The sequence below is a fragment of the Mytilus edulis genome, chromosome 9 (genome assembly GCF_963676685.1).
Source record: "Mytilus edulis chromosome 9, xbMytEdul2.2, whole genome shotgun sequence".
NCBI lineage: Eukaryota > Metazoa > Mollusca > Bivalvia > Mytilida > Mytilidae > Mytilus > Mytilus edulis.
In genome coordinates, this window is record NC_092352.1 from 75,007,385 (window position 1) to 75,022,203 (window position 14,819).

Here is a 14,819-nt window from a genome sequence, read left to right on the forward strand (position 1 = left end):
TCATATCAACGTTGTGCTAGAAGAACAACAATTTATAGTACTGTATTGTTTATTCTTTTTTTTATATAGAACTTTAAGCTGTCCTCTAACAGTAAACTGCCGAAACATAACAGAAGTCAATGTTAACACAACACAGCAACAAAAATCAATTTAAGAAGGAGTGGGACATGTTTCAGATGTACATAACCATGATGAACTTTCAACCAGGGAACAACAGTATACAAACATCAACTTGAGTAGTAGTTGATTAAATGAAAGAACTACACTTTTATAGAAAATATTTGAGTTACCAAAAGTGTATCAACACGTAATTGTATCTAGGAGATAGCTGTGTGTTTGTAATACACTAATAAACCAAATTGTACTGTTATGGGTTTAGTCATTATCAGAAAATATTTATGTGTATAAAACATTATTTAATTTAACAATAAAAAAAATCTTATCATTACAACCAGTCACATTCTTATCTAATAAAGTTTCATAAAACTGATTTACAATTATCATGGTATGTATAAGTGCTTGGTTGAACAATATGTGCGTAAATGCGTCCTTGTTTGAACATGCAATAAAAAAATAAAATCATCCTTGTTTCATCTGGAAGACTGATAAAAACGTGATATTCAACATAGCTATTGTTCAAAAAAGATATATCCGTCTAGAGAATTTAATATCAAGGTCATTTATTGTCTTCTTGTTTGTCAGTTTTCTTTCACAAAATATTACGTGTACATCATATAGAAATTAAGACCACAAAACATACAGAAATTAAATTTTGTTTAGATACAATATATAATTTGAATTGGCTTCATTCATTGTCTCAATTACACACAAAAGATAGGATGCACGTTTATTGTCTTTAATTTTACGCTTTTATACGGTCGTGTTCTGTAAAATAACTGTCAAAAAATATGAAGTTAATTCGAAGCACTAAGAATGTTACTCCCGATTAAAGATTATACACATTAAGATTTCATTTTATTTTCATTACCCGATGAACTTAGTATTTGACAAATTTTGAAATTTAGATGTTCCAGCTGCTCATTAGTTTCATTCATTATTAGTCTTATCAACTGTTTTAACTTAAGAAACACATATTACATAGAGAATCCATCGACAACTACTTGAATTCGTCTCATACAAAACTGAGATTTTTATATCGTATTTTTTGGGGGGTGTTTGAAAAAAAATACAAAATTCTCATTCTTAAGTTGGTAATATGACAGTTGTATTATTCGTTGGATTTGTTTGAGTTTTTAACTTTGACATTTGGGAAGGAACTTCCCGTTTAGAAATTTTCTTGGGGTTCAGTATATTTGATATTTTACTTTTTACAGACAAAGTACAAGTAAAAAGTAAAATCACAAAAATACTGAACTAAGAGGAAAATCCAATCGGAAAGTCCATAATCACATGGAAAAATCAAATCACAAAACACATCAAAAACGAATGGACAGTCATATTCCTGACTTGGTACAGGCATTTTCAAATGTAGAACATGGTGGATTAAACCTGGTTTTATAGCACTAAACTTCTCACTTTGATGATAACAGTATTCAAATAGCATAAAACAAAATCAAACACTTCTATTATGTTTTGTGTCGAGAACTAACAATCATTTTAAATATTTATATGTGCAATGTACATTTATAATGGTTGTTAGTTTTCCCTTGAGCTATAACGTTATATAAAATTGAGAATGGAAATGGGAAATGTGTCAAAGAGACAACAACCCGACCAAATAAAAAACAACAGCAGAGGGTCACCAACAGGTCTTCAATGTAGCGAGAAATTCCCGCACCCGGAGGCGTCCTTCAGCTGGTCTTAGCTTCGAATTTGTATAGACCTTTTTAAAATAAGATGACATTTAGTATTAGGTCTAAGTTTGTCTCATTTTAAAGTTATCATTATACATGTAGCATTCAGTTATACCCAAAGGTCTTATGATAATAACTTTTGTTTAATAATCGAAATAATAATTTCCGGTTATTGCCTTTGTGAACACGACATACAAGATGTTGTCAATACTTTTTTTCGAATAATATAGTGTCATTACATCTATAAATAAAATATTAATATTTTTGTAATATTTCCTCTAGGTCGTGTGATGATTAATATCTGGAATTTTACTTAATTCACACATTCTTCCTGTTTTTTTACTATGACGTATTTTTTTTTATGTTACAGATATTATAATTAAAAGGCTGCAAAAAAGCGTACAAGAAAGTACTTTAATAATTGGGACGAATAAGTGAGAACACACTTTTTTGTTTTCTTTTCTATTTCGTTTTAATGCAACAAACGATGTAGTGTTTTAGCTTTTTTAAATGTTGAGCGGCCTACAAATATAGCTTGAATAATATTACAATTTACTTGCAAAATTAAATATTTAAAAAAAATGCCAAGTGCTCTTTCTTAAAGATGTATTGTCTTCTGTTTCAATGACCAACAACCTATGAAAATGAGTTCTAGGTCAGACGAACTATAAAAAGAGACATGTACACCTGACAATAATTCCCAAAACCACATATCAATGATAAGATGCTTATTGGATTTAATAAATTAACCTCACTATCCTCGAGCTTTATTGTATTATAGTAGTTATATAAAGACTCCTTGGTGACAAAATGAGAACCGAAAAACCAACTATACTACATTTCTTAAATATGTTAAGTCGTCCAATTATTAGTCAAAATTGCAATTCCATATACATTGGAGTTAAGCAAAGCCTCTTTCGTGTCAATATCCAAAGTAACAATTTGTTTACCTTTTATATGTATTTCATTTAAGATACATATATACATGAAGCAATTCGAATTCTTTCACAATTAACACCAGCCATATGTTATTTTCAATGAGAATTGAACTAATTAAATTATAAAAACACATCCACATTTCTTAATATAAAATTATTCGTGAACTAGCGAAATTCTAAAATTTAAACTATGGCGATAGTTACAATGTTACAAGAACGACTGCGTTTTAAAAAAATCCACATAAACAGCACTGAACGATCTAAGTGTGTAAATATTTCAAATTTGACAACGACAGAGTAGTTACAACAGAGGCTCGGTATTTAAACATCCCAAACAAAAGGCCATTAAAATATAAAAAAAAATGTTGACTAAGGTTAACTAGTTGAACGTGGCTTGGTACTTGTACATCCCTCAAAAAATTAATAGAACCAAGCAATTTTAATTGGTATATTCAATAAATTTATTTTAGAGATGAGTGAGGGGAAGAAAAAGAAACAGAGACTGTAGTAATAAGTTATATAATCCAAATGTAAAGCACTACGCGCAATCGAACTACTTCTTTTCATTTATCCCATTAGGTGCCAAAGATTTTAATTTTTTTATCCAAAATCTTTCACCAGTGAGTCTATCCGCCCTAGACCAAGCCAATCAAAGTTGGGGTAAATTATTGTAATGGTCAGTCGATTAAAATCTGCCTTAGTGTGTCCAGGGGTCCTCAAATGTCGACTGAGAAGGAGGCCTGGCTTGCAATGGTAGTCGCTATAATGACCATTTATTCGTTTTTGAAGCGGCAGTTCTGACTCGCCAACATACTGTTTACCACATTTACACTTTAGGAGATACACTACATTTGTAGTTTTGCATAATGAACATTGCAAAATATGGTGTATTCTGTATCAGTTGAATGACTGTTAAAAGTCTGGGTATCCAGTATTTGTTTGCAAGTGAAACATCGTTGGTCTCCACAACCCTTGCAAGAGCCCACAGACGAAAAGCCTGCCGTAGAAGATAAATCAGCTCTAACTAGCAAGTCTTTAAAAGGGTGCTTTTTTTTGTTGACTTATCATCCAAAATTTGACCACTTATCACACCTAATCCGCAAAAATTGGAAAGAAATCGAAAAACATCCTTAACTATCCAAGATCCAAGCCACTGTACTATACTGGTTTTCTGTAGGCCCAAAAGCCTTAAAGACTTGCTGGTGAGAGCTGGTTATCTTCTAAAGCAGGCTCTTCGTCTGTGGGCTCTTTTTGTTTAGTCTTTCGTTGATATTTTTTTTCTCTAAATATTATTTTATGAATAATTCATTCTGTGCATTATATATCAACATCAATATGATTTTTCAGAACATTTATATGTCTTCTAATCAGAAGTCGCCGTTTTAGATCAGCAGAATATGTTAACACGACACAGCAACAACATATGTCGTTGAATGAAGGGATCGGCCATACTTTGGATGCACATAATAATGAAGAAATCGCTATGACGGATCATTTGTACATTAATACTAACTTAAGAAATAATTAAACTAGAGCATTTTGATTGTCGTTGGTTACATTTTTTTGAATAAGTAACAATCAATGTGTGCTCTTGATCAAAAGATGATACCTATCATCTGACTGAATATTGAACTATTTGTTCAAATAAATAATGTATTAAAAATAACACTCTTTTTAAATGGAACGATATATCAATAACTGTTGTCTTTGTTTTATAACATAGAACAGAGATGATTGAGATGCTGAAAAAATACTAATAATTGTAATCAACAGTTCTGTAAACACTTGTATCTTATAAATTCGTAGGATGTGGTGTAATGACGTTTGGAAAAATCAATACTATTAAAAGCTCAATTTTCATCAAGAAATATAAATTAAGATGTATCAGCAAACAAAAACATAACAGAAAAGAAAAGGGGGCGACATTCGATAAAGGGTAATTGTATTGACTTTTGTTAAATAAATGGCGATTATAAACACTAGAAGTCTACCCTAACCTAAATCGCACTTTAATGGATACACGACAACTTGGGCCCGACGTCTTAGTGTGCTTTGTAACATTTAATGTTTATTTCGTGTGAAGTGTTTGTGTATAGTCTGTTTATTCTTCCATAGATTTCTTTTTTACCAAGACAATACAATGTATCAGTCAATCTTTGAATGACGATTTTGTTCCGTTTAGCGTTTCCTCTGCATTAAACCAAACATTTCCTCGATCTTTCTGTCAACAGTTGTCTGAGGCATATGGTCATTTCGGGACCCTCTCCCATCCAGCAGTAACACAATTGATAAATGTAGGCGTTCTATTCGCATTTATACGCAGCCACATCCGGTCGATTGTCATACTATTTGTTGTTGTACATAATGCATCTAAACTTTGATGTTCGGTTTTAACCAAAGCAATATGTGAAATTCATACTTTGATTTATAATTGCTATTAAATTACATTATGACTTATATGGAGAGTTGTTCATATTACATCTTCCAATTTACATAAAGTATGATGGTTATGTATATCATCTGGAAGTCATGCATCGTTTTCAACATGAGAACCTTTTTCCAGTACTTGTCGAATATTTCGTAGGAACTAGTGGCAAATCCAATATGATACAACGTTGTTTTTTTTTTCAAATTGAAAAAATAAGAGTTACATTTGGAAACGAGAAATACAACCATTACAAATAAAAAAATCAGACATCTTTCTAGTAATTCGGAAACACGTACGGTTGGCACGGATCTTTGTCATGCTTGAATCGCCCCTTTTTAACATTTTAAAAAAAAATACTTATGTCCTAAAACTAATATAAAAATTGATATAGATCATATAGTTTGTTTCCCTCTTGATCAGATGTGCTGAGAACATCCGAGATTCCCTTTTTTTTTTACATTAACAGGATGTTCCTTTTATTGAATTAAAGTTTGCATTCAATTCAATTTCCGCGATATAGATCCGTTCTATTTTATAAAACAGAACGAGTGTGGGTTTTTCATTTTAAAATTGGAAGAATTAATGTTATTACAACAATGTGTTTAATTGCACTAACCTGGAAGTTTCAGTTTATTGAACTTAGTACGTAGTTTCACATGAATGGTTTATAGGTCAAACCTTTGTTTTTAAACATTAGCCACATACTATATTATTTCGGTTAAACAGTTCAAATTATCAATTACACATTTTCCTCTGTCTCATCTTTGAATTGTAAAGAGTTAAATTTTCATTTATATTCTACGTCTTTTTTATTGGACACAAACTCACTGTTCACAATTCGTAAGGCATCACAATTTCAATTGTATAAGGTTCAAGTATAGATCATTAAATTTAGCATAACTAACAAAATCACCATTACAAACCAGTAAAAGTCTGAAATGGCCTATATCTATACTCGATCGTACTGATTTGAACTCGACCAGTCTGAATTGGTATGAATTTTACCCGACATTACTCGACCGTTATCTGTGCCATTGAAAATTGCTGAAATATTACTCCACCAGTTTAAAACAGTCTAAATCCATTCTCGACCTTTACTCAAATGCTCAACCTATTTATTTAGTCGTAACAAAACTCGACCATAGATCTGAACAATAATTGATCAGTCTGAACAATACTTGGCCAGTCTGAACAAAACTTGACAAGTTTGAACAATACTTAACCAAATAACCTCACTTTTTTTAATTTTAAGATGCTTTTCTTTTTAACTGACTTTATAACAGTCACAATAAAGTAATGGTATGCATAAAAACAGATATTAACATCATTAAATGTTTCTAGGATTTATCAAATAGAGAGAGTTAAATTGAATAATCTTATATAATAATTCATTCATATTAATTTTAAAGTTTTAGAGTTTTGTTAAAAAGAAAGATTGATTTGACCGACAAATCACAAGTATACTTAGAGTAACGAAACCTTCTTAAATTAAAGTGATTCTAGTTTGGCATTTTTTACTTTTTTAATGCTAATTTTCCTAAATTATTAACAAAAAACTAAATAGGTTTCATGGCTACATGCAATACTTATACAAGTATCATTTAATTGGGTTAACAACAGCCAACACATTCAATTAGGTTAACCTTATTTAAGAAATAATTATCTATATTATTATATATAATATTTATCAAAAAGGGAAAATAATTTAAAGAAATTAACAAATTTTTCTTCAGATTAGCGGTTTGAGAATAAGGTAATAGCTGATTAAAAATATCGCACTAGGTCAGAGAGTATTACGTTCTAAATATTATTTATTTAAAATTACATTATCATATGTAATTGAAATCGCAAGGCCTTTAGAATTCACTAAATTAGTAATACACGAGTTAAAAATAAGGCTTTCTTTTTAATGGTAAAACACATTTACTATGGTAGTTTAACACCTTATTTAAGGGCTTCTTGTATGCTATGTCTTTGATTATGACAAACAGTATTTAAATCTAATGATATAAATTGTTACTGCAACTTTGGAACACATTTTTGTTTTTAAAAGGTTATTAAAATCGAGGATTGCTATGGACGTTTTTTTATCATGGTTATACTAAACTCTTGTTTTTACAAATCAAAGGTGTCATTTTTTATATACTATTTTATATATGTTTTAACCAAAACAACTGACACCATAAAACGTATTTGGATTAGGTTATTGGTGAAAATTGTTCACTAACTAAAAAATATCTGAAACATTGAAAAAAATGTTGAATAACATTGAAAATATTAGTCAAAGTTCAGATTATTGATCAGCTTATTTAATTTTTATCTAAATCGTGATATAAATACATGTAAGTGTTGATGCATATGGTGTTATAGATAAATTATGTATATTGTGAAATTTTGGTTTCAATGCTATATTGAAGACATTTTTAATTTCAAATAGTTGTTCAAATTTCTAGCCAAAGGAAATAGCTGTTGGTAAAACAGTTAATATATTGATGAATTACTATAGATAAATACAAAAAATAGGTGTAGGCTAGTAACGACTTGGTTGAGTATTGTTCAGAATAGGTCGGGTATGGTTCAGACTAGATCTAGCATTGTTCACGATTGGTCAAGCATGGTTCAGACGTGAATAAAAAGGTTAAGTACTGGTCGAGTACAAGTTAAGACTGATAAGTATGGTTCAATCTATAATCGAGTATAATCAAATAAATTTCAGGCCAATTCAGACTAGTCGAGAAAAAATCAGTACAGTAGAGTACAGATATAGGCAATTTCAGACTTTAAATGGTTTGCATTGTTTAGGTTACGGTGGCCAGAGTGCATTAATAGTTATTCTATTGAATCTAGGAAGATACATGTTTAAGAATGTCAAGTGTGACCCTTATGAAATCTAAGTATTAAATGTTGCATTTGTCAAACAGACATAGCAGAGACGATCTTAAATCTTCACCAAATCAATATTTATGCTGCAAAGAAAATGATAGCCAATACATAATCCCAACTTAACAATTCATACCTTCAAGCCAGCAACCAAATATTAGATGGGACATGCAAAACATCACATGAACTGCAGCAAACAGAACATTAATTCGAAACGGAAAGTCGTGTATAAAATGCAACATTAAAGGTGCAAACACAAAACTAGTCAAAATATTTACTAAATTTTATCATCGGTATAAGGAAATAATTTGTATATATAACTCAACATGCAGGCATCTTATACGTTCAGGTAGTTCACATCCAATACTTTATGGTAATATTCTTTACAAAGCATAACAATGTCAGTATTAACATCAAAAGCTTACAAAACCGTTAAACAGACTTGTTAAGAAGGGATATAGTTACGATACTGTTGTCAGGTCATTAAAGATTGCATATGTTGGCTTTAATATTGATTCGCTTATAGGGTCTTTGCATCGGAACTAAACACACTTTTTTTTAAAAAACAGTTGTTGGCATGACACGGGTTATGTTCTTCTCATATAGTTTATGATAGTATGATACTAAACCCCTAACGGGAGGGATTGTGCCTGATATTCTATGATGAAGACAAAATCTTTCAATCAGTTTAAGGTGGATCCCTACAGATATAGCAAATTTTTTTTCACCATTGAATTTTTCTTAAAATTTGCATACATATACTATGCAATGGCCTCTATGAAAATTTGAGTTAAAAATAGTATGTCACCAGACTCGTTTCCATGGTAACGGTCACCAAAGTTGGTACATCACGTGTATGCATAAATACATACCTGATGTAGAAACTCTGGATTTTTTTCAAGCCTTTGAAAGTATTTTGAAGGGTTTGTTCTTCATTTATTACAAAATTATTATTTAAAATGTAAATAAAACACAAATAATGGCAGTTTTATTCATTTTCATTGATTTCGTCTCTAATTTCATCAACACTGCTCCACAAAAAAAACACAGATTTTGTTAAAAATTTCTATTTTTCTTAAATTTCCAAAAAAATGGTCCAATGAATATTTTTTTAAATTTGACATAAGATGGTCATAACAATGAGCTTTAAAAAGAAATAAAAAAAAATATGGGTCACCAGACTATTTTTTGCACGAAAAATGTTTTTGTGACCCCTAACGAAACAGTGATCAACAGCAGTTTTTTGTATATCTTTCATCATCGGTGATCAAAGTGTGACATATGTTGTCATATCCTTTGTTAAACTAACACAGAATAATACAGTTTCACAAGGCAATCAAATGACAACAATTTTTTGGTTTCTATGAACAACGGTTACCATGGCAACATGACATGAAGTTGGAAAATTCAAGTTTTTGCATTGTTCTGATGTGCAAGATTAACAACCTAACAGACAATGGCAGATCAAATACCATGATTTCAGACCAACAACACATGGCTTCTATGTAAATGTAAACAAATATTATGATACATTGTAATGCAGCTTATATTAGCATTACTGTGGTCTTAAATGAGCAAAATAAATTACTCAGAAGTTAGCGAAAATCACCAAATATTTTGTTTTTTAAATTATCGATTCATAGGTAACAGTCATGCAAGTAAATGGATCAAAAAAGACTTTGTCACCTTTTCCACAATTAATGATTTAAGTTTGATGAAGCATAATGATAATACATTATATATTTCAGTTGTCATAGTAACATAACCAAAAAATGATGAAATTATAACTTTTTCAAAGGTTTTTCAACTTTCTTTATTTTGAATGCCTCAATAATCAAGCAAACATATAACTGTTATATTTACAAATGTGTAAATAGTTTACTCCTCTGATTCAGTCAAGTACTTATTGATAGTCATAGCATTATTAGAGTTCACTGTGTTCTCAGTCAAAATTATCAATCCTTCCATATTGAATAGTACATGTTGCTCCCAGTCAGATATAGCATATTACTATTAGTGGCAATTCTTTTCTTTCAAAATCTTTGTTTTCGGGTTATCTGTTTGCCTCTCTAATTTCTTATTCATACTTTCCCAAATTTTCTACGTAAATTTTCCAGGGGAACATTCTGTTGCTGCATTCACCTGAAAGTTTAATTTATTTATTTGTAATGAAAAGGTGTCATATATACTAATAAACTACTAAATCTATATAATATTTCAGTGAGTGCAAAATTAATCCAATCATGCATTACAACATCGATTTAAAAAGATTATATTATACCTGACTAACAAAGGTACTCATTAAGAGTTTTATAATATGATATATGGCCAGGTTTTTGAAGTGATTGCAATAATTAGGTCAGCTGATGGGTATGCATTTTATATTGCTTTTGCATATGATGGCCATCCTTTTTAGTGGTTTTTGTTTTGTGAACAATGGCAATTTGGAATGCAATAATTGACAATATAAATGATATAGGGAGCATTATAGGGTCCAATGCAAATAAATTCAAGGTATACATGTATATTTAATAGGTGTGACCTTTACCATATATGTGTACTTTAAATCAAAACAGTTGAACTGTTCTTTTTGGTAAAAATTTACATATATACAGGATGTAACCAAGTTTGAAATAAACATAAGTTATCTACATCACATAGTTACCTTCATTGTCAGAATTGTGGCACATAAGAACCAGTGGCAGTCTTGATAATATACTTTGTATTTAAATTATAAAATAAAGTACAAATCAATAGTGTAAAATGTGGATCACTGTGACCTTCTTTTGCCTGGAAGCTGAGTTACTTACTGAGACTCTGAGAGTGTATATATAAGTTTGCATGATCTGACACCTTTTAGTTGCTGAGATATACATTTGTTGTATATGAAATTGGATGTTTAATGTAACCAAAGTCAGTGAAGTGGAAAATGTAGGTCAGTGACATCTGTGTACAAGTTTACATGATCCTACATTTTATAGTTGAGTCTACTAAATATATTGTCCAAAAAGAAATGTTATAAATGCCTGCAAAACACCATTATCAGATTAAAAAGTCTCAAATGGAACCTAAGTTTTTTTTCAAAGGTAACTACATGTAATTATCCTAAAATGTATGTATTTACCATTGACAGTCATCCTTCATTTTTCTACAAAACTGCTGCTAATAAACTGCTGTTAAATGATGACCATGAGACCTACAATTGATAACAAATATAACAAAAATTAAATAAGTAAATTAATATAATCAGATAATATAGGATTCATAAAAAGTGAGAGTTTTATATTACTTTTTATCAATGTTGGTTGTTCAATATCAAAATAGTGAAAATAATGATAAAAAAAGCCATATTCCATATAATAACAAGAGCATTGCTAAGTATGGCATCCTCTCACCATAGAAGACTGTTGCTTTCACATGGGTGTTTAGAATCTACAATGTCCACTTTCACCTTGACATTTGGGAATATCTTTTCTATTAATAAAGTTAAAGTCTAAATTCTTTAAATTTACCTGTATTACTTTCATAGTTTCAACCAGTACCAAACATTTGCAATTCTGCAACATAACTAGCTTCAACCTAATGAAAAAAGTGATAACAAATATATATAAATGAAAGTGCATGCAGTGTTCAATACTATACCTAAAACATATTACATTTAAAATTAACTGGAAACTCAGGCTGTTAACAATGAAATTTGTAATAATAATATGTATAAAGGCTTTCAAAACCAAATAGGTTTCATTAAATTTGTTGAAATTATACATTAATATAGATTTCATTTAATAAATTATACATATGTAACTAATTCTAGTTCAATATTTTTGTTGAAACAAATTCTGTCATGTTCTATACATGAAAGTCTTCAAGTATATATAACAATGCTTTACCACAAAATTGATTTGAAATATTGACCCTAAACTTGAAATTATTACCAAGATCTGTTAATTCATTTTTATGACTGCTTAAGTGCAAATATGAATATAATTATGGTCCTCATTATACTTTATATCTACTTAGGAAAATTTATGAATTATATGACTAAAGGTTTAATTACCTTCCAATTATTCATTAAATTAACCATGTTTAAAACTGTTTCTTCTTTTGAATTTATTTACAGGATTCTTTTGCAACTGCAAATATTTTCTTTCCAGTTTAATTCTCCTTTTTCTTTAAGTATGGCTGATGAATTCACAGACAGTACATTCAATCCATTAAGGAAATTGTTGAAATGTGTGGCACAAATTCCTGCATGTATCATTCCTGAAAAATATGATATGAAATGTCAGTCTGCACATGTATTGGTTAATTAGATAAACTATAAACTATTTAGACTTGAGTTCATAATTTTATTCGGAATATACAATTGATTTTTTCAATTTATATTTATATAATATGATTGTGAATTCATGTTTACCTTTATTCTTATAGATCACAGACTCACATTTATTTCTAATAATGTGGAATGAGGGTGGGTGCCCCCCTTCTTAATTTTCTTTTTTGCCTTCATGCATTATCCTGCATTCTACACATCATTCTAAATGACTAAATATGTAAGGTTTCCGACCACTTGGTCTCTGATCACATGCAAAAGATGACTTAATATGAAAATTCTGATTATAAAATAAAGAAAACTAATATTTTGAGTTTGTAAAACATTATTTTTGTGAATGAATCATTGTGACTGCAATTGTTTACTTTTTCAATTTTAATTTTATTTATGGTTATATAATTGCTACCAAATAAGTATTTACAAAATAATCCTCTCCTTTTGGATGCAAAACTAAAAAGCCCCTTATGTATAGATGTCTTTGTGTACATTGCAAAAATGATAAATAACTTCCAGGGGCAAAATTCCAGAAAAATTACTAAGTCCAGCTTCATAAAAAATTTGGGCAGCACTTCCCCTCAAAATAAAGCTTTTTACCCTCAAACCACATAAACCCCAGACCATAATAGAGGGGAATTAAAGAAAGAAAAAGAGAGGTGGGGGGCAGGTTCATTTATTCAAGACATGAAACCATACACCTTCTCCAACCAGTAAAATGTGTAAAGTCTAAAGAGAATATATAATAAAGAGAAAATTGAACTCTCTTACCATGTCCAGCTTTTGAATTGATAACAAATCCACCAGTCCCATTTTCCCCCTCGTTTCTACACTGTCACACATGATATGCAGGTTACATGCACTGCAGCTACAACGATATGGTATGGACAAAATGCTCCACGGCCTCCACCTCCTGGTCCAAGCCTTGAAGGTCGTATTTCCGTTCACAGACAGTATCCGCAGGGGACAGTTTTGCATCTTAACGAACATATTCTGCGCTAGGTGATCATCAGAGCTAGCCGTCGACCTTCTTTCCAGGTTCCGTCAAACGAAACATCACTGTCTGTGATCGGACGCCGAATTTCTCCAACTCTCAAAAACTTATATCATATGATATTATAAGTTGAGAATCATTTAAGACTGTGTGAACTTTCAGGCTGAAGCTATTCATATTCTTTATTTTTAAAGAACGCATGCATTTATCCTTTATGATAAACCTTCCTTTCTTCTGAGCGATGAGCTGTAACTTGGAAGTTGTTTACACACGTTGACAACAGACGACATCGGAACTGTTACCGTGACCTAGATATACAGGCGATATATCCTAAATTTTTAAACGGGAACCAGTTTTACATCAGTAAAATGTTGTTATCTCCCTTAGTATCGGAAGTCACCTTAAATGAGGTCTGGAGCGGGCATGTCAGTTAACTGCTAGTAGTCTGTTGTTATTTATGTATTATTGTCATTTAATTTATTTTCTTTTGTTACACCTGACACCGGACTCGGACTTCTCTTGAACTGAAATTTAATGTAGGTATTGTTATGCGTTTACTTTTCAACATTGGCTAGAGGTATAGGGGAGGGTTGAGATCTCATAAACATGTTTAACCCCGCCGTAATTTTGCGCCTGTCCCAAGTCAGGAGCCTCTGGCCTTTGTTAGTCTTGTATGATTTTTAACTTTAGTTTCTTGTGTATAATTCGGAGTTTAGTATGACGTCCATTATCACTGTACTAGTATACATATTTTTAAGGGGTGCGGGAGTTTCTCGCTACACTGAAGACCCATTGGTGGCTTTCGGCTGTTGTCTGCTCTATGGTCGGGTTGTTTTCGCTTTGACACATTCCCCATTTCCTTTCTCAATTTTACATCTAAAGAATGAAAAAAAATACAAATATATAGTTGTACTTACACAAGAACATATAGTGTCTTTGATGTATACTTGTGCTCTAATTTAAAAGATGAAACACGATCCAAGCGAGGCTTGAGCGCTAGAGGCAGTGTGACCGATAAAGGAAAAAGCCAATAAAATTGGCGAAGCTTCATGAGAGACAGCAATAACATGACTGAGCTATTTAACTCTTTGCTGGATTAAATTTCGACAACTTGTCAAAATTATACAATCATAGTCAATCGAGATGAGAGTGGTGTCTGCAATCAGACCATAAGTATTTCGCCTACCTTATTCATCCTAAGTTTACCTATGTCTTGCTGTACGCAATTGTCCTTGCCAAAATAAATGCTTCAAAAAGTACACATGAAAATCAAACTTCAAATCAAACATATATCATTTACGACGGGTGCCGCATGTGGAGCAGGATCTGCTTACCCTTCCGGAGCACCTGAGATCACCCCTAGTTTTTGGTGGGGTTCGTGTTGTTTATTCTTTAGTTTTCTATGTTGTGTCATGTGTACTATTGTTTTTCTGTTTGT

General features: G+C 31.0%; 1 long non-coding RNA gene across 1 annotated transcript; it reads right to left on the reverse strand.

Moving 5' to 3' along the window:
- Positions 1 to 11,179: 11,179 nt before the first annotated feature.
- On the reverse strand, positions 11,180 to 13,662 carry LOC139489015 (uncharacterized). Its single transcript, XR_011656136.1, has 4 exons — positions 13,159 to 13,662; positions 12,118 to 12,323; positions 11,573 to 11,639; positions 11,180 to 11,256 (listed from the first exon to the last, which is right to left on the reverse strand). It is a non-coding gene; the product is annotated as an uncharacterized lncRNA (long non-coding RNA).
- Positions 13,663 to 14,819: the final 1,157 nt, after the last annotated feature.